This window comes from Grammomys surdaster, unplaced genomic scaffold (assembly GCF_004785775.1).
Source record: "Grammomys surdaster isolate TR1022 unplaced genomic scaffold, NIH_TR_1.0 126066, whole genome shotgun sequence".
In the NCBI taxonomy this organism is placed as follows: Eukaryota; Metazoa; Chordata; class Mammalia; order Rodentia; family Muridae; genus Grammomys; species Grammomys surdaster.
The window spans coordinates 5518962-5543460 of record NW_021620876.1 but is presented as its reverse complement, the minus strand read 5'-3'; positions in this window follow the sequence as shown (position 1 = coordinate 5543460).

Below are 24499 nucleotides of genomic sequence, written 5' to 3'. Positions count from 1 at the left end.
ACACACACACGCACACACACACAGACACAGGAATTAAAAAGTAAAGTGACATACTATCAGTGAGTGAATAATAGAGAAAGACATGAAACTCATTAATACAAAGGAGAATCATTGACTTGAGTGTGTGTGTATTATGTATGTATGTATGTATGTACATGTGTATGTACATACGTATGTATGTATGTATGTATGTATGTATGTATGTTTTAATCAGCCCCCAAACTGGGCTGTGTGTACTTTTCAGTGTTAAGCTCCACGTAGGCACCACACACCTAGTCAGCATTAATCAGTATGTTAGACTGAGCAGAACTGGGATCCCCCAAACTTACCTCTACTAACAGGTACTATATAATTGCTCTATTTTATTTAAGTATTTTGCAGGTGTATTTTATATAAATTATTTGATTAAATTTACATATAATTTTTAAGAAAAATATAATGACATGATTAACTCAAACTTACACAAAAATGTAAAGACCTAGGCAGATTTCTAAGAGAAACACATATTCTTCAAAGATCAAAGGGGAAGAATATTTGCAAAGGAGAAAATAAAATCTTCAAGGCCGCAGTGCAGGTATTAAAAAAAATACAAGTTAAAACATAAAAACAATTTTACATGTCAAATTTAATGTTTACATAGAAACAATAAGACTGTGACATTGGAGGAGCTGGGACAGCAGATGTAAGAAGTTCTTCATCTCAGTTGTCCATCTCTCTGTCCATCTACAATTAGTTAAATAGAAGAATGGCTGCTGCATGGTGCTTCCACTGTTCTGCTTAGCTTGATCAATAGTGCACACATAATTACTGGTATTGTCATAATCAGTCTTGGCATCTGGTATCTGCGTCTTCATCATGATTATCTTGGTTAGTTCTGATCCTTAGTGTGTCTTCAGACAATGTGAAATCAATTTGTCAATTTCCACAAAATTACTTCTGGGATTTTCTACTAGAGCTGTACTGGATTGTAGATGAGCCTGAGAGAACTAACAATGAACGGGGTGGACTACCTTAGCAGCAGAGCACTGCGTGTACTGCCTAGTGTTGCGCTCCATACAGGCACCACCCACCTAGTCAGCATTAATCTGTGAGTTAGACTCAGCTGAGCTGAGATCCCCCAAACTCACTGTCTAGTCTGGTATACATCAGTGTTTACAGTATCCTTTCTGATAACATTGTAACCTGCTGTAGAAATGAAATGCATGGAAATTGTCTCCTATATTAAGTCCTGTTTTAGCAGATATATGCACCCTGGTTTGGAATACAATGGTGGCTGTACTTCTAGAGCTCATAACTTGAGGATAGGAATGGATTCCAGTGGAGTACTTGATAGCATGTGCTAAAATAGCGTTAAGTAGAAATGGAAAAATAAACCCTAACCACTTACATATCTGCATATAGACACCTGGACACAAGGACTCATACAGGGGATGATACTGCACTTCTCTGGGTCCCTGGTCTCGATTTGCCTCACTGTATATTACACATCTTTTCCTCAAATTCTTCTCTGAGATACAAATGTATCTAACACAGTCAACTCTCCATTTTCTTAAAATAGACTTCCCTCTCACCTTGCCAGTTCATCGGCCCTGAAGCTGAGTAAAGACTGTTTGTCCTCGTGAGCATTGGCTGCATTGGTCACTGTGATCAACAGGACAGAGTGTGGCTAGCATTACCTGCGTACCACTCTATTTGACTCTGTGTATATTCTGAAGTTGGAGGCAGGCTACTGAGAACCACCACTGACATGATCTACAGCTTAAGAATGAGCATCTTGCCATGATATCAGTTCTTTTTCCTGAAAGGGGTTGGGGGAGCTGGTCTGACAGGAATAGCATATTTCACTGAAGTCACGAAATCTGGGCCTTGTTTCACATCTGTGATAGTGTTCATCCATCTGCCCTTGAGATAGCTAAGGCAGTGAGGGATGGAGGCAATGTGCCTCTCACTAAACACTGCTGAAGAAAAACCTTCAGAATCTATGTCAATTTTAAGCATTATCTGAAAAGATTTTCAAATATGTGATATGAAATACTGCCAAAGTTATTTATTAGGATTTTAACCTAATATGTGTACATATACACACAAAAGATTATAAATATTGAGGTGATTTAATATACATATACATTATTAAATGATAATTACAAACAAATTAATTCACATCTTGCATAGTCATAAGATCTTCTGTTATTCATTTTCAGCACATAATACTGAATTATTAACTGCAGTCACCATGGTGTAAAGTGGAGGCTTAGTACTTATTCCGTATAACCTAAAGTTCCTGCCTTATAACCAGTCCCACCCCTAGCATAAAGCTCCCAGCAAGCAGCATTTAATTATGCTTTCATGGATTTGATATTTTTGCATTTCATACTTAATGAAGCCATGCTGTATTTGTCTTTCTGTGGCTGGTTTAATTTGTTTGTTTACTATTATATTCTGCAAACATATGAATAAAAAACAGTAAAACTCAATGTATTTCTAAATTTAACCTGACAAAAAGAATGAATAGGGATGCATCACTAAACAATAAATACAAAGGACAAACATGCACATTCAAGGGCAGTCGATATCATCAGATACCAGGAAGGAAAAATTCAAAACCACACAAAGAACTTACCTGTCTATGGGAATGGCTGAAATGAAAATGAGGGACAATTCCAGAGCTAGGGAGTCCAAGTGGGAATGTGACTGTCCATCTGGAAAACAGGGCAGTTTCCCTAATAAAATTAAATAAAGCAAAGACAAGGCAGCAATGACAACACTAGAAACAGCAGCAACAACAAAGCCCTTAAGGATGTACTTAGGTATGGTGACGTATGCCTTTAATCTCAGAACTGGGAGACTGAGGCAGGAGGTACAGTAGCTGAAGGACTAGCCTGAGTAAGGTGAATGCAAGTTAGTAATTTTAACAAAGCCTAGGAGTGAGTCTCAGTGGTGGAGCCTGGCTTAACATGAACAAGCTCTGGGAAATAAAACAAATAAAATAAAACTTCTAAACATGCAATCACCTTATCACTAAGCAATGGCTCCATGGGATATTACAGCTCCATTATTCATAAATAGCAAAAAGCATGGATGTTTTTGTGCTTTGAATGGTGTAGCAAACTGGGGTGGAGTCATATTATGAAATACTAGGCACCCATGAAAAGAAACCAACCACTGGTACATGCAATAACATGAATAAAATTCCTAGAGAATCATGCTGAGCTTTAAAATACAGTTACAACTGGTTATGTACTGTGTGGTTTTTTTTTATATAATGTTTCAGAAATAATAAATTTATAGACATGGAGGACTAGCTAGTGATTTAGGAAAAGGTGAACCAAAAAGAAGAGTGGGTGTAAGTTGAGGAGCAACATGAGGTGTATGTGTGTGTGTGTGTGTGTGTGTGGTGATGGCAATGGTGGGTGTCTTGATTGGCTTAACGTCAGTATCAATGATGTGTGCAGTTTGGCATTACACTATAGATTGATTGCGGTTACCATTAGAGAAGTTTAGTAAGGACTGCTGTATTATGACTCCTTAGTTTATGTGAATCTGCAATTATCTCAAAGTAAAATACTTAAAGAACATGAGGATGTTTGTGATGGCTCATGCCTGTAATCCCAGTTCTCAAAACTTGTAATAAAGCTGCTGAGCCAGCTCAGTGGACAAAGTCACCTGCTACTAAGCCTGATGACCTTAGTTAGATCCCTGGAAAAAATGTTATAGATACATCTAACATCAAATTATATATATATGTAATTAGATGATGGATTATAGATGATAAGATAGATAATAGATTATAGATGATGATAAATATATGATTGGTAGATGATAGTTTAGATAGATAGATGACAGACAGTAGCTAAATAGATAGGTGAAAGTTTTAAAGAAGAGAATGTTAGAAAGATAATTTGAATTCAGCCTGGCATAGATAGTATGACTTTGTCTTTAAAAAACAAAATTGATAAAAACAAACCTACATTAGATGAAAATCAACAAGGAACAAGGAACACAGTGGTGTGCCAAATCTTATTCCAAGGTTTGGTACCACCGTAGTGCTCACAATTCATTAAATGTGAAACTCAGTGCTTTTCTTCATAATGTTTCGTTCTTGGTAAAACAAGAAGACTCCCCTCTTGTGCTTTTGAGGTAGTCAATCACACCTTCACAGAAACAGGCTCCCCAGGTCCTCTCTTGCAAGGCAATGCCTTCCTGCCTTCTGAATTAGTCACCACACAGCTGATTGGAAACCGCAGGCTAACCTGGTTTGTCTTCCATTCGCTGTGCTTTACCAAGGCTGGATCCTTTGCAGTTGCCATGTAATTAATTTAGTTAATGACCCCTGCCAGCTTGTACACAGCAAGAAGACACAGCCATGTCTGATTTTATTACTGTTGTCTCCATATTGTCTATCTCAGAGTCTGAGGCAGAGCTGCCTGTGATAGATTTTGGGTGAACCATGTAAATTAGTTACTCATGACTCTTTCTGCCCTTGCCACTTCATTAGGCAGCTGTCTGCCCAACAGAGCTGGAGCTGTGGTCCATGTGGTCAGATAGATGAAGATGGAGTTTCTAGTCCCCATTTTAATTCTTGCTGTGCTGGGGAGCCTAGTTCTCTAGGGCCATAGTGCAACTCTTTGTATCTCCTGTCAGGATTAGCTGATAAATCAGGGAAATGGAGCAAGATGTCACCCTGCTGGAAATAATACAGACGACGGAGGAAGATGGCTTCCTCCTGAAGTTCACTCCCATTAGGCAGAGTGGTTCTCAACCTTCCCAATGCTGCGACCCTTCAATACAGTTCCTCATGTTGTGGAGACCCCCAGCCTGAAAATAAATTTTATTGCTACTTCAAAACTGTACTTTTGCTACTGTTATGAATCATAATATAAATAATTTTGGAGACAGAGGTTAGCAGAAGGGGTTTCAACCCACAGGTTTACCTATTGGCTTAGGGACTTGATTTTCCTCTGGGTAGAGGCCATAGTTTGTTATTTTTATTTATTTATTTTTTTATTTTTTGTGTGACATCTATAGTGCAGATGACAGTGTAACAAGCATGAAAAATACTAATGATCATACCTGTGTTTGCACAGTTCATAAATCAAATATGTTGCATTTTTATTTTTCTCATTCTTATGACAGTAGCATTTAAAATTGCTCTTCAGTCAGCACACAATGGGGATGAGCTGAGATGACTCACCAAAACAATGTAGAAGAAAGTTCTAGACTTCTTTTTCTTTTCAAAAGCAGGAATCAAACAAAAAGTAGGTTTTTCATGGACAGCTTTGTCCTACTGAGGAAAAAAAATCATTTTCTTGGCTTTAAGTAGAATTGAGGTTAGTGTGGAAGGCTGCTCTTCCACTGATTTCAGTGGCTGGATGGTCACTGTTGATCTGTACATTTCACAATTTTTCATAATAAAATTTGTGAGCAAACAGCAAGGAAGAACAATGCGGGGCTCCCATACAACTATTCTACTTCTTCTGCAGTTACTTTATCAAGTGTTTTCAGAGCCTTCCCTTTCTGATCAATGGTTCATTTTCCCACTGAGGCCTTAGACTACTCTGTGATCTCACATTAAACTGAAGAACCAACTTCCAAAAAAAGTATTTAAGATTCGGGCCCTCAAAATTCATGGTTTGACTAAAATCTAACTTTAAAAAAGAACTAAATAGTTTTGGAATTAAATTGTTTAAAATGGAATCCTTTTAAAATTACTCCAGAAAAAGTTGTCATATCTTATGATAAGTTTCATGGCTTTTTTATTAAGAAAAATATAAATCACCAGGAAAGCTCTTCCTTCCAAATGCTGTATTGGAAAAAGAATAAAGTGACCGATCTTTAATGTCGATTTTATGCCTTTTCATCTGTAACTGAGCTATTTGCAGGGGAATGTTCGACATCCGTATTTGCCTGTAGATTCCTGGTAATGCTGATTGTGTTATAAATAAAATGTCTATAAATAAAGTATCTGCCTCATTTATTTGTTTTTGTCAATCTCAAATAAGCTGTAATGATTTCAGCTCTAAGCTACTCCATACCATCACCGTCAGCTTTGATTTTAGCTGTGAGAAATCCTGGTTAAGTAGTGAGCTGTCTATGTCCAAACTATCACCACCCCCCAAATGTTTGAGTTTTTAATTTCACTCCTTTTGTGACCAAAATAGTAAGTTCATAATATAAAGTTATGTTATGTGAATGTCTAATGATATTTTTTTCTGATAATTATTTGTTCTCATCAGAACATATAATATTCTCTAGAAATTAGTCTTGATGGAGTTTCTAAATACGTTGTTGAAAATGTTTTACTGAAAGTCAGTAGTCATGAAAAGATTGGTGAAGAGTTTAAGTCTGGCCTAGATATAGCTGTACCACTGTTTAGTAACATATTACAGTACTAGTACACACTAGATACTGTACCCTTTTAAAGTATCTAGTGTGTACTAGATACTGCTCAGTATCTAGTGAGATGGTTAGTAAGTACTGGCTGTCAACTTGGCAGGATCAACAGTCACTTAGGAGAAAAGCCTCTGAGTGTGCCTGTAAAGGATTTCATAGATTAGGTTCCCAGAGATGGGACAACAAACCCTCAATGTCTATAGAACCATTCCAGGAGCCGAGGCCTCAGAGAAATCACATGGAGCACAAGCATTCATCCCTGTACCCTCTCATTGTCCCTACATTCCAGTCAGCAGGTTCCCGTCCCCAAGCCATGCCTATTCACTGCCATGTTTTCCCCACCATGATGGAATGATCCCCATGAAATGCAAGCCAGGAAAATCTTTTCTTCCATACTTCCATATTTTTTTAAAGCAGGTATTTTTGGCAGCAATGTGTGAAGTAATACGCCACTCCGCAAGCTGATGCTGGTTAGAACTGCACAACAATAGACCTAGAATACCATCTGATCTGCGGATAATCCACAGTTCAGATTGGAAACAAGAACAAGAATGGAATCTGTGATTACAAATGTTTGAGGACACCCAGCCAACCTGAAAACTCTATTATTTCTTGCAAGATGAGTTGCTATTTTCCATTTAATTGGTTTGGCATTACATTAACACGATACACCGTAAATATCACAAAGCAGAATAAATGACATTTGATGGAGGAAAAAACTAACTGTCACTGGGTCTTGCAAAACTTTTTTGTTGTTGTTGTCCCTGTTTTATTTTGCAGCTCATTTTGGAGGTTCTGACCCTAATCCTGAGACACAGCGTTGCCTGGCAAACTCATGTTGCTCATTAAACAAGGTCTGGGTGACCCTACAGGAAAATCATCACCATAGCTTGTAATTGGCCTTGAGGGAGAAAAAAAGAAAACAGCACACATTCGTCCATCTATCTGAGTGTAGTGTTTGCTGGAAGCAGGCATTGCCATTAAAGGGGAAAAAGAATTATGAAGATAAAATGGAAAAGAGGGTGGAGAAGGTCACCATGAAATAACAGTCTTGGGTCTTGCTTCTCAACTGGGATGATAATGCCTATTCAGTTAGTTAACAACTGTCTCTGTGTTTCAACCAATCTCCACAGGGACAGAATGGAGCATAAACAATCTTACAAAGTGTAAGTCAGTGGCTAGAAAAACAGTAAATGGAGCCTGTGAGGAAATTTTGAGAAACTTTTCACAGAATGTTATTTAAAGGATGACAGCAGTGGACAAAGCAGACACAAAACCCGAAGCAAGTTCTGAGAAATATAGCCTGTGTTAATCAAAGCCAGTGGAGCAGCAAAGACAAACTGAAAGGTGAGCAAACTTTCCAGAATGGAGAAGAGTGTAAGTTGAGGCTGGAAACAGGGTCAGGCAGCTCTGCAGAACCTGTGGAGCTGGATATTAATAACCCATGCCGGGTTCTGAATTGTACTAATCAATACACACCCTCCAATGTGTGATAGGGCCCAAGTACCTTCACTGGGAGAGAGATGAGTGTTACTGATCAAAAGTTAGTGACCCACCCAGGATAGCAGAAGAGCTACAGAAACCACAGTGGTTACAGAAACTTGTTTCCATTAGACACTGTGGTATGGAGTTCTGCCTTTGGGCAGTTAGTGTGGTGAGCAGAGAGTATCCGGGGGAGACTCGAGGGTAGTGACACTATGGAATGACTAGGTGCTTTGTTTTCTCTTTCATTTGATTTTCTCAGGATGTTGGTTTGCACTCAGGGAAGTCCTGTAGCAACACATTTCAAATCATTATGATTAACTCCTAATGGAATAACTCAAAGAATGGATGAGGTTGCCAAGAGAAAGACTGCTCTTGTGTTTGAGCTGTGTATGAGGAACCCAGATAGATGGGCTTAGGTCTCAAGCAGGTATGGTATGTGAACACTGAAGTGCATGATCAATACATATTATGTTCCTTCTCTTTTAGATTTATTTATTTACATGAATGTTCTGTCTGCATGAATACCTGAAGGCTAGGAAAGGACATCTGATACAATTATGGATAGTAGTGAGCCAATGCGTGCTTGCTCGGAATTTAATACAGGACCTCTGGAAGAGCAGCTGGTGTTCTTCACCATCTTCCCAGCTCCAATATATTCTTTTCTTAGTGTTATCTTTTATCTAGTAAACATTCTCTTGTGTTTAGTCAATAAGGTTTGCAGCCCAGCAGGCATCACACAATCAAAAAAAAAAAAAAAAACCCAAAGATGGCTCTTGTCTGACAGAAGCCAAGACCAAAAAGACTTGAGCAACTCAGACTATAAAACATTTACACTAAGCTACTGGTTTGAGAAGATATATAAAAATCTATAGCATCCTGTTAAAAAGATTCTTTAGGCTAGATGAGGGAGGGTGAGACATTAACAGATCTATTTCTGAAAATTATCTGAATTCTAACTATCTTTTTGTCCCTATTACCTCCAACCTTTAAACCAACTGATGTCTGATATGACTGGGCAATTGCAGAATAAGTTAGTAACCCTCTGATGGCTCCAGCATGGGCTCCTGAGTTGAACCCAGGAAGATGGGAGAACTATGACTTTGCCAGTGTACTAAGGAACAATTGAGTAAAAGACCATTTCTATAGACAAAAATGGACATGAGTTGTGTATGGGATCCATGTATCTGAGAACTGCCTGGATTAGGTACAGAAGTCAAAGGGGTTTTGATTCCTTGATATGATATGATAAAGTTGTAGCTTGTGTGCACCAGCACCACAGTGGTGGCTACTCATGGCCATCAAGTTTTTCAGGGCAGTGGTGTTAAACCAGTGCTTGGTTTAGCATCTGTATTAGTTATTCTTTTTATTGCTATGACAAAATACTCAACAAAGGGAATATAACAGAGGTAGGACTTAGTTGGCTTACAGTCCTAGGGGACCCACTCTGTTATGACAGAGAGATATGGGGACAGGAGCAGCATAGGGCTGATCACATTGTGTTCAGTCAGATAGCAGAAGGAGCTAAATGATACTGCTTAGTTTTCTGTTTCCTTTTTATTCTTTTTGGGTCGCAGCTCATAGAATGCTGCTACCAACACCCAGGGCCTTCCCGCTTCAGTTACACCTTTTCAGAGGTACACTCACTGACATGCCTAGAGGTCTGTCTCCTAGACAATTCTAAACCCTGTCAAGTTGAAAATCAAGATTAATCATCATGGCATCTGAGACAAAATGATACATGCCCTTAAGGATAGGAAAAGTTACTGATCTGAGAGCAATACATTTGAAGTATAAATTTCGAGACGTGAGAACCCAGGGCCAAATCAACTTAAGAATTCTCCTGGTATGTGTCATCTGAGCATCAGGATGCAGTGAGGAGGTTATTTATCTTACAAATAATTTCCACCAAAGTCACAGCCCAATTCTCTCAGGCATCTCCAACCTTATGAACTGCTCATCACAGTAGTACAGCATAAAGGAGCTCCTCTTTGAAAGTGACTCTAGTCACTTTAACGCAGAGAACAGTGGCAAGTTGTCCCCTGCCTCTGAGCCCAGCTGTCAGAACTCCTTCAATTTAAGCACATCTCTAAAGCAGGTACACACATGTCTTCATTGACTCCTGGTTGGCCCTTGAACGTATTTCCAGTTTTTGATATTTGTTGTCTTGTGGTTAAGTACAAGGGGCAGAAACATGGGAAAACCTGTGGAGACTCAAATGCTTGATGAGATGGGCATTTCAGGAGTATGGGATGGTGGCCATTACTGTGTGATGGAATGTGGGATTCACTGTCATCCACGAGGCCACATTGTGAAGGGCAGAGCTGAGAAATGAATCCAAGGCTTTTGACTTCAAGGTTTTCTACTGAACCAAATGATTGCTTTTAGCCCTGTTTTAAAATATGGGAGCCAGAGAGCTATTTTGGAAAGTGCAAAAAGAATAGAATCCTCTCTTTGCCTCATGAATTTATTCACCAAATAAATGGAAAATACAAGAGTGGAGTCTTGGTCAGCTTGGCACAGGCCTATACAGACTAGGTACCTTACAAAGAGCAGAAATTTAGTCTAACACAGTTCTGAAGTCTAGGAAGTCCAAGATCAAGGGAGTGACATTCAGCCTGATGAGAGCCTTCTTCATTGTTTCATGGTGGAAGCCAGAAGGAAAATCTAGTAGAAGGCTCTATGATGTCTTCATCCTTGCCAGAGCTGTCTTTATGGCCTAATGTACTCTTTAAAACCTTAGTTCTTTGTCACATTGACAATACATAAATTATGAAGGGTACCCATTCAAACTGTGGTGCCACCCGGTGTCTGCTTTTTGCTCTGGGTAGCCCATCCCATTGAGCTCTGAGTTGAACTGGAGAGAGGGAAGCCTAACTGTTCCTGGGTTAATGTAATGCAGGATCTAGGTTGGCGATGCGTGCCCTGGCAATGAATACCTGGGAACAGCTTCAGAAAACTGGTTGTGTTTACTAGGCAGCAGGGGGGTGGGATGAGTACTTATGCCCCTGAGATGGTGGCCAGGGTCTCTGGGGACATGGTTTCTGTGACTGTGTACCATTGGCCAGGACAGGAGTATTGGAAGATGTTTCATCTACATACCCAGGGGCTTGTAGGGTGAGGATGAAGGGAACCTTGTAAAGCCAAAGGAGTGAAGCCTGATAACTTTCAGGATAATAAACTCATATTAGGGTTGTCAGTCGAGGAGCCGTCTTTATGGTGCCAAATTGGAAGGGGGAAGGTAGCCAACTCCTAGCATCCTCATGTTTTAGATATCTGGCGTTGAAGTTCCTTTAACCTTTTGTTCATAATCCTGGGGCGTTAGGGTCCCACAGCATGGCAGTAGTCAACACTAACTCAATTTATGCCAGATCAATGAACCAGCTAATAAAAATAAATGGAGAGATAAGAACAATTCTGACTTTAGAGACTAATGTCCAAAAATAACCAGGAACTTGAAATTGAACTATGCCTGTTAGTCCAAGCTTGTGCCAAAATATCATCATTACATAGTTTTTCTTTCTTTAAAATTTATTCATTACCCATACATATACATTTGAAACCTTAGTTCAGCTACCAGCGTATGGATGTTTCTTGTACAATAGCCTGGGACGATCTGTCTCAACTCTTTCGTGCCTTGCATTCATAACAAGAATCAGGATTTGTGCCCTCCAGCACCAAATCTACATTGACTCCTGCATGAGATTTTCCAGCTTATTAATATTTTGAAGTGGTCAGGATAAGCTCTACCACATTAAAGAGAATGTCTCAGTGACACGTGAAGAGCTTAGTGAGAAAACGTTAGGGAAAGCCTGCAGGAGTGGCTCAGTGCAAGAAGTGGCTGAGCCGTTTCAGTTTCCACTGTTTTAGCCTATCTGATGAAGTTGGGAATACAAAGCAAGAAATTGTGAAGGAAATATTTTGAGGCTAAGGAGATGGCTCAGTGGTTGAAGTTCTTGGTATGTGTATGAGATTCTAAAGTCAGATCTCTAGCTCCCATGTAGAAAATAGGCACACTTCTGTAAGGATAACTTTGACCAACAGTGTGTGTGTGTGTGTGTGTGTATGTCTGTGTGTGTGTGTGTGTTTTCCATAAGCTTGGCTGATTTTACTGTGCAATTTTGTAGAATATACAGCTTTTCAGAAATGTTATCACTATGGCAGAGATCACTGCATCCACCAGGCTTGGTGTGAAGCAAATTCTGAGACAAAAGTTCCAGTGTAGAATGACTGTCACAGGAGCTCTTTACTAACCCCTGTGGAGGAACGTGAAGAGGAGAGAAGCAGAGTGAAAGAATGAGGAGAGAAGGGGAAGAGAGGTAAGGGGGGGAAAGGAAAGGAAGTGGAAGGAAGGGAAGAGGAGAGAAGGATAGGGGAAGACAGGGCATGAGAGTGGAGTGGAGGGGAGCAGAAGGGAAGGAAGAGGAGGGGAAAATATTGAGTAGAGAAAGTCAGCATGCGGCTGAATAGCCTCAGCTGATCTCACAGGTGGCTCAAAGTTAAATGGCCATTAAAGTACTCAATATTGCCTTAAAAGGTCTAGGGTCTTTTACTCTGCTCTTGATCAACTATTCAGTGTGGGGTTATCTTTGTGTGACTTTAGGCAAAGCAGCCGCTTGAAGCTAAAGCAGTTCTGGAAAGGCTGATGGTTGGCGGTTGTGTACTGACAAGTGATACAAGAATTTCTGGGAATGAGTATCCAGGCCCAATGTCCTCAAGTCTGTTTTCTTATGAATTTTAAGGAAAACTGGAGCAGTCTAAACCCTATGCTCACAAATTATTCTTTGGTTTGTATATGTATATTTGCAGATTCTTCTCTATATCCATGTATTGATTTGCCTTTGTGTTTGTGTGCATGGATATGAATGTAGCAATGTGCCACAACTGTTTCATTTGCCAATCTACCTTGGAGATGTGTCTAGTTCAATTCTTTTATATCTAGGACATTCTTCTTTTTAGCATGTGTATGCATCCAATGCATGCATGTATATATATAGTGTACCAATATATGAATACATGGATGCATTTGTATTTTAAAATGGGTATACATCTGTCAAGTGTACCCATGCAAGTCAGAGAACAACCTTTGGTATTGATCCTGGACTTCCAGTTTGTTTGAGACAAAGTCTGTCTTAGTGTTTCTATTGCTGTGATAAAATATCATGACCAAATGCAATGTGGGGAAGAAAGGCTTTATTTCAGCTTATAGTTCTGTAGCACAGTCCATCCTTGAAGGAAGTCAGAACAGGACCCTGGAGGCAGGAACCTTGAGGCAGAAACCTGCAGGCAGGAACTAAAGCAGAAGCCATAAATGGACACTGCTCCTCATGGTTTACTCAGCCTTCCTTCTGCTTAGGCACTGTCCAGAGGTTCTCCTATATCAATATCTTATTCAAAAATTCCCCACAGGCTTACCTACAGTCAAATCTCATTTTCTCAAATATCGTTCTCTCTTCTTAGATAACTCCAGATTGTGTGACTCGGCACAAAACCAACCAGAAGAGTCTCTTTTGTTGTTTTTCTGCAGATTAGCTGGCCCACACGCTTCGGAAATTCTATTGCTGCCTTCTATCTCCGGGAAGAAATACCTAGACATCAAAAATTTTTTCGTGCCACAGATGTAACTTTTATGTGGGGCTTAACTTCAAGTTCTCATGCTTACTGACAAACACTCTGATTCACTGAACCTGTAGCCTAGCCTTCTGTTATAGTTTTGCACTTTCTAATATATTCAACTTACATGATTCTTGGTAAAAGAATCGCTCTTTATCAGTCTGAATCCTGATTTTACAAAGATAGTAACGTACACATCTCAGAAGTCCACATGAGTAGATGAAGGTGAGACATTTCAGAGTTCTGCCTAATTCACCTCCCTAGATTCTATTTACTCTCCAACAAGAATAACAAGCAAATAATCCTAACTAATGTAACTGATTTAACTATCTTGTTTATTGTTGAAAATGTATTATTGCTCTCTAAGGTCCCAACAGTTCTAGCATTTTCACAAGCTCAATCAATACCCATGTGGATATTGTATTGACTGTAAGTCCCTACAGAAGTAAAAATATAGTTGTGTGCTTAGAAGATACAATAGCACACAGTGGAAGTTTTCATTCTAAATGGAAAGAATCAGAGGATAGAATGGAGGGATCCAGCCAAAACAAGCATAAAATTGGGCAGAAAAGATATCAAGTTTTATAGCCCTTTATGTGATGTTGGGGGAAAGGTATGGTAAGAGTTCAAAGGGGCCTGTGTGGTCCTGAAGTGAGGAGGCTTAACCTTCCTACATGACCTCTCTCCTAGCCTGTGTCTGCTCACAGATTTCCCTGTCAGTCCACATTTCTTCCTGATGTGTCTCTAACTTCCTAGAGTTTTCGGTACCTCTTGCATTCCACCAGGGTTGCCTACAGGGATCTTGACCCTCTATCCATCCAAAGGCCTGACATTGTCTATAACTATTGCATTCTCTATGCCTAAAAAACTGGTAGCATGTGAGCAACATCACTGTCTGCTTTCACCTCAGAAAAAGGCTACACCACCTTGGACCACAGCTGTGGTATCCTCCACATGCCCAGATGGCTGAACCCAGGTGTAGGCTACTCTTTGTGAACAGTATATTTTGGTGGATCTGTCTGCTCAAGGGAAAAGTCTTCCAAGTGAATTTACACTTGTATACCCTTGGCTTTGTGATTAGCAATGACTCCATATGTCCTCAAAGCATCGTTTTTTATTATACTAATGCAAAGTGCCCGGATTCCTTTATGATACTAATCTCTTTAGCAAGCCCTTCTTGTACTGAGCATTCAATTCGCTCCATCTCTGGCCAATCTGTAAACTTTTCTAATCCCTGCACTCTGCCTTTTTGCTTCTTTTTACAATTCTCAATGTAAATTGGATTGAAAGCAGGCAGCAAGATTCATGCTACAGATGGAACACTGAGCCACCTTGAAATTCCAGCCATCAGTTAGTTAATCCATAACCTTTTGATTCAGCCTCACAGAAATTCTTGGAGAAGGTACAAAGGACAGCTGAGTTCCATGCCAGAACGTCGGTAGAGTATGTTCTCCCTTCTATAATCTGATGAGTAGGTTTTACTCTCCTCATTTGTGTTACTCATTGTCTTCTATACTCCCAGGATAATTTCCTATTAAACTCTTCAGGCAGCATTCCATGTCTTTTGTCACCCGCATCTTAAAACATTTTCAATATCCCCCTTCCTTAGATTTCTTTTAATTAATTAATTTGTTTATTTTAAACTCCAAATTTTACTCCTCCACAGTACATCCTCCAACTGTTCCACAACCCATACCTCCTCCCTGAACCCTGTCTCCATGAGGAAGTTCCCCCTCCCCACCAGACTTCTAAACTCCCTAAGCCTCCAGTGTTTTGAAGGTTAATTGCATATTCTCTGACTAAACACAGACCCAGTAGTCCTCTGTTGTATTTGTGTTGGGGGCCCAATATCAGCGGGTGTACGCTGCCTGGTTGGTGGTCCAGTGTTTGAGAGATTTCAGGGGTCTAGATTCATTGAGACTGCTGGTCCTCCTCAGCGTCTTCCAGCTTTTCCCTAATTCAATCACAGGGGTCAGCCGCTTCTGTTCTTTGGTTGGGTGCAAATATCTGCATCTGACTCTTTCAGCTGCTTGTTGGGTCTTTTGGAGGGCAGTCATGATAGGTCCCTTCTTGTGAGCATTCCATAACCTCAGTAATAGTGTGAGGCTTTGGGACCTTCCCTTGAGCTGGGTCACACTTTGGGCCTGTCATTGAACCTTCTTTTCCTCAGGCCTCTCCATTTCCATCCCTCCAGTTATTTCAGACAGGAACAATTCTGGGTCAAAGTTTTTGACTGTGGGATGGCAACTCAGCAGGCTGTAAGTAATCTGTAGCGGCCTGTGGCCACGGGTCACCTGGGTTCACCTGAAAGGGAGGGTGGGAATGAAAGAAGGGACGGAAGGGCGAGAAAAGATGGAGCCAAGACAACGTATTCTGATCAAGGTTCAAAGTTTAAGGTTCAGCTGTCAATTTAAAGGGGGAGCCCCACCCCACCACCAAACCCCTTCTTGCTTCAGGTGGTGTAGGTGAGGAGAACCCATCCTTAGTCACAGCGAGAGGTGTCTCGAGGCAAGTTCAGCAGGCAATCTATTTTTCTGAGTTCCTGTAGTAGGCTATAAGTGCAGCCAAGGTGGGTAACACCACCTGGGTCCTATTGTTTGGTCTACTGTGGTAAACAAAGTCTTTCAGCCTGCTCAAGGCTGGGAGAAAGGCCACAACTCTCTCCCTCACTTGATGCCATGTCTTCCTGTTGGAGGTGAGCTCTATGACTTCACTTTCCCTATTGGCAGGCATTTCATCTAAGGTCACTGACTTTGAATCCTGAGAGTCTCTCACCTCTCAGGTCTCTGGTACATTCTGGAAGATTCCCCCCGCCCCTACTTCCTACCTCCTGAGGTTACCTGTTTCCACTCTTTCTAATGGTCCTCAGGGCTTCAGTCCATTTCCCTCACCCAATACAAGATCAGATTCCCCTTTTCCAACCCTCTATCCGTTTTCCCTCTCTGGTCCCTCCCTCTCTGCACTTACGATTGCCTTCTTATCCATCCCAACTGGGACTGAGGCATCCTCATTTGGGCCCTTCAGATTGTTGACCTTTTTGAGTTTTGTGGACTGTATCTTGGGTATTCTTTATTTTTTTTATTGTCTAATATCCACTTATTAATGAGTACATACCATGCATGTCCTTTTGAGTCTGAGCTACTTCACTCAGGATATTTTCTAGTTCCATCCATTTGCCTGCAAAACTCAGGATGTCCTCGTTCTTAATAGCTGAGTAGTATTCCATAGTGTAGATGAACTACATTTTCTGTATCCATTCTTCTGTCATGGAACATCTGGGTTGTTTCCAGCTTCTGGCTATCACAAACAAGGCCTCTATGAACATAGAGGAACACATGCCCCTGTGGCATGGTGGGGCATCTTTTGGGTATATTCCCAAGAGTGGTATTGTTGAGTCTTCAGGTAGATCTATTTCCAACTTTCTGAGGAACCTCCAAATTGATTTCCAGAGTGGTTGTACTAGTTTGCAACTCCACCAGCAATGGCCAAGTGTTCCTCCTTCTTAACATCCCCACCAATATGACTTGTGGCCTGAGATTTTGATCTTAGCCATTCTGATTGGTATAAGGTATAATCTCAGTGTTGTTTTAACTTGCATTTCTCTGATCCCTAAGTACTTTGAACATTTCTTTAGGTGTTTCTCAGCCATTCAAGATTCCTCTGTTGTGAATTCTTGGTTTAGTTTTATATCCCATTTTTTGATTGGATTGTTTGGTGTTTTTGGTAGTTAGCTTCTTGAGTTTTTCATATATTTTGGATATTAGCCCCTCTGTCAGATGTAGGGTTAGTGAAGATTTTTCCCAATATGTAGGTTGCCAATTTGAGTTATTGACTATGTCCTTTGCCTTACAGAAGCTTTCCAGTTTCATGAGATCCCATTTATCAATTCTCGATCTTAGAGCCTGAGCCATTGGAGTTCTGTTTAGGAAATTTCCCCCTTTGCCAATAAATTCAAGGCTCTTTCTCACCTTCTCTTCTATTAGATTCAGTGTATCTGGTTTTATGTTGAGGTTCTTGATTCACTTGGACTTGAGTTTTGTGCAAGGTGATAAATATGGGTCTATCTTCATTTTTCTACATATCGACACCCAGTTAGACCAGTACCATTTGTTGAAGATGCTTTCTTTTTTCCATTTTATATGTTTGGCTTCTTTGTCAAAGATCCCTGTAAGTGTGTGATTTTATTTCTGGGTCTTCAATTCTATTCCATTGATCAATGTGTCTGTCTCTGTACCAATACCATGTAGCTTTTATGACTATTGCTCTGTAGCAAACCTTGAGGACAGGGATGGTGATTCCTCCAGCAGTTCTTTTATTGCTAAGTATTGTTTTCACCATTCTGGGTTTTTGCCTTTCCAAATGACACCTTCGTAGATTTAGGAACCATATGGTCAGGGTTTATTACAACAAGGTTTCCCCTTTTTGATGGTGATTTTACTGCATCAGTATTTGGTCACTGTGGCAAAGTACCTAAGGAAAGCAGTTTAAAGGGACAAAAGTAGATTTTTATCTCATAGTTTCAGTGAGTCATAGTCAGCTGGCTGCTATGCTAATGGCTCTGTTGTTAGGCATCAAGTCATGACAATGAGAATATGTTGTAAATGAGGACACTCATCTCATGTGACAGAGGGATCATGAATGTAGTACTATGTTACTGCCTGGAGCCAAAATAAGACAGTAGATTGAGTTTGGAGAAAGCTTGAACTGTACATTAATAGAAACTGTGTCTGTTAGATTCTATTAATAATATGTAATATTTTGTGTTGCTGGACATTCTGCTGCAGGATTTGGTATTTTCCCTGCTAGAGTTTAGCTTTCTACTTTGATCACTCACAACCTTGCCTTCCATTTCAGCATGGAAATAATTCATCTGTACTATTATATGCTGGAAGTATGTAATCTCTTGTAAGAGTCTGGCGAGTCTTAGCTTATGGAGGACCCCCTGAATGAACTGTGTGGAGACGAAAATTGATGCAAAAAGCAAGAGACCTTTATTGTTCCAATGCATTGGGGTCATCCTGTACCCGAAGGAGAGGCAGTAACCCCAGGCAGCCCATTTGCCACTTTTTATATAGTTTTTAGGGCAGCAGCCATTAGGCACAATGTAATTGGCAGAACAGTGTGACTTTTTAAACTGATTGGTCTTTAGGGAATGAGGTGGCAAGGACTTCCCTTGTCTGTAGGTGGCAAGGGTTGGTCCCCCCTGCAGAATGTGTCTACTTGCTCTGGGTCTTCCCCACCCTCAAGTGGGTTCCCTCTCCTGTGATCTGAGGACTGTTAATCAGCCTCTTCCTTCTAGGGGAGCAGGACCGAAGAATGTTAATTAGTTTCTCCTGTCCGGCACGTGTCCCATGACCTTTCCAAAGTTCCTGAGCTGACCTCTTCACTCTCACAGTTAAGGAATTTTAGACTTTTAAAGTTTTGGAATTGTTAAAGATTATGATGACTTTTAAAGTTGAACTCTATTTTATATTATGAGATAAACATGAAATTTAGGGAACAAAGTGTATACTGTTATGGCTTCAAAGTGATATTTGTCTAACAAGTTGACAAGGCACAGATTATGATAGTTTTAGTTGTCAATTTGATATAATATAGAATCATTTAGGAGGGAAATATTAAGTATTAATGACAGATTGCTTAGATTAGGTTGGCTTGATAGCATCTCTCTCTCTCTCTCTCTCTCTCTCTCTCTCTCTCTCTCTCTCTCTGTGTGTGTGTGTGTGTGTGTGTGTGTTTGTGTGTGTGTGTGCACGTATGTGTAGGATTATTTTGATTACATTAATTGAGATGGGAAAACTCATTCACTCTGGGTGACACCATTCCCTAGGCAGGGAATTACTGACTATATGAGAGTGGAGTAATTGAGCTGAGTATGAGCATGCATCCATTCTTTTGTGTAGTTGGTAAATACAAGTTTTGTGGTTAAGACTATAGGAGGATGGATACAAAGCATATATGAGTCCTGATTTGAGGAACTTAATGAACTAACACTTTTAAGAGTATCTAATTTCCAAATTTACAAAGTAGGAATCATAATAAAGCTGCCTTCACATAGCTTCGAAAACCAGACAGAAAAGTAATGAAATAGTAATGAAAAGTAATTAAATAGAATGGAAATCACTTCTAATATGCTGGATAACTGTGTAGACTGAGAAAAAGTTTTACAAATTTAAAACTCAAGCCATCAAATCCTCCTGTTAAATGTTATGTTCATGTAGAATATAATGAGCATGAATCTTAGAAAATAGATTCAGAGTTAAACACCACAAAAGGGGTCCCTGGTCTTTTAGACATTCTGATCAGAGAAAGATTTAGCTCCCAGAAGATGTCATGAATCAGTATGATGCTATTTTGCATTTTATATAAATAAGAGGCAAACAGTCTGATTTAACTCAACTTCTATTTTAAAAATGAAACTGAATTTTAATATAGAGCAAGTGGAAGGGCTTTCCTCTAGTGTTTCATGTCTTTTCAGAAAAATGACAAAGCCCTTTGCTTTGAAGAACATTCTGGAGGGAGCTCACAAGGCTCGAGAGAATTCTTGGGTGGCTGGCTGTGTGTCTCAGCTCTTCTGGCTTCACTACAGTGCTTTTCTGAGCTGTTTTGGAAGTGTCTCAGAACAAGGGGGAAATGTCAGAGTAACTGTTGCTGTCCAATATGACAGGGAAGGGCAGTAGCTCAGGACCATTGTGGATGGAGATTTTGATAGGATTTCACTACCTGGTCATACTCAGGAAAATATTGTTTCCAACATGCTGAGCATGATTAAGCTCACTGCATAACGTCACATCTTTTATGTAACATAGCAAATATATCATGAACAGACTGTTCTGTGACAAGAAGCCTTCAAAACACACAAAAATGAAAAAAGTAACATTACTCATATTTTGCTCCTTAGGAAATTTCTCATATATCCAACAGCTGTTTATTATGTTGTTTGGTGGGCTCCCCCAACCCCAACACCCAAATCTACAGATAAAAGGAAAGAAGCTATTATAAATAAACCATGATCGAGTTAATGTAGCCTAGAGACCCAGTAGATTTATTGTGCATATATCTAATTTTGGAGGAGTGGAATGAATTTTTAATTTTTATTCTAGTCTTTGTTTGCACCTTTCTTCAGCATATGTCCTTTACCTATACAGAACACAAGTATTGATTATTACACAAAATTTACTTTTTTTCCCCATGTGAACACTCATAAAAGTGAGTCAAACAGTGGGCCCTTCGTTGCTGGCACATGCGCAGGTGCTATTGAACAAAATGCAGATGAAAGAGCTGAGGTTCTTGTATTCCTCTACCTTGTGGAAGCTTCCTTTATAATCAAGTAGGCGTTAATTCCCCTGATTAGAGAAGGACATTACCCAAACTGAAAGGAAGTAGGTTAAATGGAAGCATTGGAACTAGATGAGTTTATCTGTTGATGAGAACACAATGACAAGTGATTAGCATGCTTTTTTCATCTTAATTTGCCCAATTATCTTTATTTGTTTGATTATCCTGGGTAGAAAATGAAGCCAATAAAAATTTCAAGACAGAAATGTGCATCATTTTGGTGGAGCTAATATGAGAAAACGGGAGCCAATAAAGTAATCAGGACACAATGTCAGCATCTACAGAGTCGGTTTGGAAGAACTGCTTTGTTAATATTTAATGCGCCCGTTGCTTAAACTACTTGAGGACCTGGATAGACATTAATACAAAGGCTTGTTGGGAGTTTTGACTTTCTTCCCAATTATAATTCTTATCTCACCCTGGGGCCCTAAATTCCTGATAAATGAAACACCAAGTTGCCCAGTAGTCATATTGCAGAAATCATAGCTTTGGTAAAGCCTGCTAGAGAGGGACCAGGAGGTTCTGTTATAAAGTTATGGCTCAGAGTGCTAAGTCTTTAAGGAATCCAGAATTCTATCATGGCATAGGCCATGCCTTTTTCTTCTTCTAAAACTCAGGGTCTAGGACCGTGCCTGCCAGATTATAGGTAAACAATAGACAGGATAGTCTAAGTATCAACCTCTGCAGGCAGTAATGGTAACAGCTATTACACATATTCTTGAATAAGATGCTAGCTTTTCTCATGGTCATGGGTAATGTCATACTCCAATCAAGGGAATTAAATGCCTATTGATTATAAAGAAAGCTTCCACAAGATAGAGGAATACAAGAACCTCAGCTCTTTGCATCTGCATTTTGTTCAATAGCACCTGTGCGTGTATCAGTAGCAAAGGGCCTGCTCTTGGACTCTACTTTCAAGGGTGTTCAAAATTTCTTTAGAGTGTACACTCCAAAGAAAGGCTGGCCTTCAAATAAGAACAGGTAAAATCAAGAGTTATTGAAAATGTTTATTTACTATTTAAGGTACTAGACGTGAGTTTTTCTATGACACTTTGGTTTACATAATTCTATATGGCTTTATTTGTGCAAAACAAATTAATTCTGTTTCATGCCCTCACCTATCAAGTTTGAGTGACATTTGATTATGAGTGCATTTTAGGAGGTCATTTTAACACCTTAGGTTGTCTTTAATGTTGCCTGAAAGAGGAGGTTCAAAAATAAAAAAGAGCCTGTGAGGTTAGCTTAAAAGGTGAAAGAGGGTCTTGTGTAAAAACATAAAGAAAAGTGGAGGTGAATCGTTATCGATAGAAAGCAAGAAAGACATAAGAGGTCATGGACTGTGCAGGACAGTAGAATAACAGAAGCGCAGAGTGGGCTTCTAGAAGTATTTGGTAGAAAAATACCTTAGGAGGTCATTTTGAAAATCTCAGCATTCTGCCTTTTGCATAATGCTTTTTTTCTACGTTTATAGCCTCATCTGACCTTCTTAATAGCCTTGTAAGTAGATTTAAACAGGTATCTCCTGGATAAATTAGACCCACAATCTCCTTGTTAAAACCAGAGAAGCTGCAGTTGTAGACTTTAACTTTTCCCCTCATGCCTATAAAAGAAGAAAAAAGTGCCAGAGAGTCTTTTCTGGTACACCTTAGTAACACTGCAAGTATTTATATTGCCTAAAAGCACCAATGGGTCAATAATAATAATAATGTCAGGCCTCGTAAGATAAGTAGAGAGAACTGCACATTTCCCTGGGTTTTATCAGAAGAAATGGCAACAATCTTCAGTTTTGCATGTCTTTTCTTTCAATGATACTTTCAAGGACAAATTTATATTAGAAAAAAGACAGGAAGGAGCTTGCAGTGGTTATGAATATTCACACAGGTCTCCTTGTCACACAGGAAACAAGATTGATATTCTTGTGAACATTCTCAATTTAAAACCTTAGCAAATCAGACTATCTGAGTTTATTTAATGATGCAGAAAGAAAGCTTTGTCTTCTAAGTTAAGGAGAGTGGAGACATCACTTCATGTTTCTTAGACTTCTTTTGTTAATTGTTAATTTTTTTTTTTTTTTTAAAGACCAGGCTCAGGATTCTGTAACTAAGCCTGAAAATGTGGAAAAAAAATCAGGCCCAAGACTTCATTTGTATTTGCAGAGATGGAATAAAGTGTGAATAGGATTTTACTTATTAATAGTGAAAGGAGGTTCACATGGCATTAATCTTCGACACATTCTGATTATTCAATGGAGAACGTGTCATTATCACAGAATGGCAAATTGTCTGAAAGAAAGAGCTGTCAACAAGCATAGATAAGATTATTTCTTTCATAAGGTAATGAGATGTTCAGAAAGTGACAGTAACATAGCAGGGAAGATACACATACCTGTCAAGGGCCAGCCTTGGCCTAAAGAGGAGTTCTAATAGGGGTGTCTGGGAGCAGTGAAACAAATGACTTGAAGTCAAATTGTGGGTCCAAGCTGACAACCTATGCTCTGCTCGAGACAGCTTTCTAGATTTCTCTCTCTCTCTCTCTCTCTCTCTCTCTCTCTCTCTCTCTCTCTCTCTCTCTCTGTGTGTGTGTGTGTGTGTGTGTGTGTGTGTGTGTGTGTTCTGCTCAAGACAGCTTTTCAGATTGCTGTCTTTTTCTCTGTTTCTCTCTGTCTCTGTTCTGCTACAGTCATCTTTTTCAGAGTGCTTTCTGTGTTCTCTTCTTGAGGCAGCTTTCTCTTGCTATTCTAAAACCTCTGTGGATAGCTCATCTTTTGCAAATCAAAAGCCCAGTGTTTTATATCCTGCCAATGCAAACATTATCCCAGGTTCCCTTGTAATGCCATCACTGGGATTCCAAGTACTTACGATCATGTTCAACTTTTCATGTGGATATAGGGAGTGAGCTAAGGCAGGTCCTCATGCTTGCCAGGCAACTGGTTTATAAACTGAGACATCTCCCCAGCCCCTGATGTTCTCCATCCTACATTGAGATAAGCTCCATTATTAACATTTCCGATGGCATTTTGTCTTCCATAACCTTTTGGAATTTGTGAATTAGGGCAAATCAATAGGTATATGTTAATTAAATATCCAGTAAGTGAAACTGTTCTTATGAATATTTCCCCCATCAAGGCTCTACCTCCTAAAAGTTCCATTATTCCCTAACCCCAAACAGTGCCACCAACTGGAACCAAATATCTTAGCCTGTGGGGAAACATTTCTCATTAAAATCACCATAGAGATTAAAACAGTGATAAACAGTACAGGAGAAGATAGCTAACTACATTTATATCCTAACTCTCCTGTCTCTAACTTTTCATATTTGCTGCATTTTATGTCTTAATATAAGTTGATTGTCTTATTAATCAAATAAAAACAAAACTTCAGAGAGACTATGTGCCTATACTAATCTCTCTTTCTTCATCTAATTTCTCTATCTTTCTATCTTCTACCATAAATAAGCTATTTAATATTAAAGGAAATAAGCAATTGCCTATCTCCTTGAGATTTGAGTTGTACTCTTTTTTTTCTTTTAAATTTAAGGTAGCATCAATTATTGTATAGCAGTTTCCTCTGAACTGAAACATCCCCTCCAGTAGTGAGAGGGAAGACTTATGAGACTCAGAGAGTAAACTGATGTCTGGGAAAGCTGAAACTTGCAAGATCCAGGAGATTCCCTCCCT